This window comes from Myotis myotis, unplaced genomic scaffold (assembly GCF_014108235.1).
Source record: "Myotis myotis isolate mMyoMyo1 unplaced genomic scaffold, mMyoMyo1.p scaffold_m19_p_3, whole genome shotgun sequence".
Classification (NCBI taxonomy): Eukaryota; Metazoa; Chordata; class Mammalia; order Chiroptera; family Vespertilionidae; genus Myotis; species Myotis myotis.
The window spans coordinates 101,599,359-101,601,270 of record NW_023416335.1 but is presented as its reverse complement, the minus strand read 5'-3'; the positions used below and the strand labels follow the sequence as shown (position 1 = coordinate 101,601,270).

General features: G+C 37.2%; 1 non-coding gene across 1 annotated transcript; it reads right to left on the bottom strand.

Annotated features, from left to right (window-relative positions):
* Window positions 1-1,200: 1,200 nt before the first annotated feature.
* On the bottom strand, window positions 1,201-1,318 carry LOC118652339. Its single transcript, XR_004966583.1, has one exon. It is a non-coding gene; the product is annotated as a small nucleolar RNA SNORA21 (small nucleolar RNA).
* Between the last annotated feature and the right edge of the window lie 594 nt (window positions 1,319-1,912).

Sequence of the window (1,912 nt, the reverse complement as noted above, 5' to 3'; positions counted from 1 at the left end):
GTTTTGTTTTTCCCACTGATGTCCTCCACCCAATACCCACCCCTCCCAAGCCTTCACCACACTATTGTCTATGTCCAAGGTCTATGCCTATTTGCATATCAGTTCCCTGGTTAATTTCACACCACCCACAAACCCCCATGAGTGCCTCCCCTCTGAAATTCGCCAATCTGTTCCATGCTTCTATGTCTCTGGATTTATTTTATTCATCCGTTTTTTTGTTGTTGTTGTTCATTAGATTACACATATGAGTGAAATCATGTGATGCTTGTCTTTCTCTGACTGTCTTATTTTGCTTAGCACAATGCTCTTCATGTCCATCCATGCTGTTGCAAATGGTAAAGGTTCCTTCCTTTTACAGCTGCACAGTGATTTATGGTGTAAATATACCAAAGATTTTTTATCCACTCATCTGTTGGTGGGCACTTTGGCTATTTCCAAATCTTAGCCATTGCAAATTGTGCTGCTATGGACATAGTGGTGCATATATATTTTCTGATTGGTGTTTCAAGTTTATTGGAAATATTCCTAGAATTGGTATCTTTAGGTCAAATGGCAGTTTCATTTTTAATTTTTTTTTTGGGGGGGGGAGGGAGACTCCATACTGTTTTCCACAGTGGCTACACCAATCTGCATTCCACCAGCAGTGTACTAGGGTTCCCCTTTCTCCACACCCTCACCAACACTTATCATTTGGGGATTTGTTGATTATAGCCATTCTGAAATGTGTGATGTGATACAGTGTCCTTTTAATTTGCATTTCTCTGATGATTAATGACTTTGTGCATTTTCTCATATGTCTCTTGGCCTTCTGTATGTCCCCTTTGGAGAAGTGTCTATATAGGTCCTTGGCCCATTTTTTAATTGGATTGTTTGTCTTCCTTTTGTTAAGTTGTATGAGCTCCTTATATATTTTGGAAATTAACCCCTTATATGATGTATCATTGGAAAATATTTTCCCCCATTCAGTGGGCTCTCTTTTCACTTTGTTGGTGGTTTCTTTTGCTGTGCAGAAGCTTTTTATTTTGAATTAGTCCTATTTGTTTATTTTCTCCTTAGCCTTAGGGGATATAGCTGTAAACATTTTACTATGATAGATGTCTGAGATTTTGCTGTCTATGGTTTCTTCTTAGATTTTTGTGGTTTCATGACTTACATTTAGGTCTTTTATCCATTCTGAGTTTATTCCTTTTCTTTTTTTCACCTTGTCACACCACCGATTGAAGCAAAGCAACACGACACGCTGCCGCTTCACCCCAAAGTGGTGTTTTTCCTTTGCCCTTTCTTGACGGCTCAGTGGGTCATTAGCTTGAGTTTATTCTTGTGTATAGTATAAGCTGGTGGTCTAGTGTCATTTTTTTAAAGTATCTGTCTAGCTTTCCCTACACCATTTAGTGAAGAGACTATCTGTACTCCATTGTATATTCATGCCTCCTTTGTCAAATATTGAGCATAATGGCATGGGTCAATTTCAATCTTCTTGAACTTGTAGAAACTCATTTTGTGTCCTAACATGTGGTCTATCTTTGAAAATGCCCCATGTGCTTTTGAAAAGAATGTATATTCTGTATAGCTTTTGTGTGAAATGTTCCTTAAATGTCAATTCCATCTGATCTAGTGTGTCTTTTAGGATCACTGTTTCCTGGTTGATTTATCCAGTGATGTCAGTGGGGTGTTAAAGTAACCCTCTAAGATTGTATTGTTGTCCATCTCTCCCTTAAAAACCTCTAGAAGTTTTTTTTTTTTTAAATATATATTTTGATGGTTTTGTATAGGGTGCATATATGTTTACCAGAGTTATAACCTCTTGTATCAATTCCTTTAGTATTATGATGTGGCTTTCATTGTCTCTTCTTATGGCCTTCACTTTTAAGTCTATTTTGTCAGATATGAGTATTGCTATTACAGCTATTTT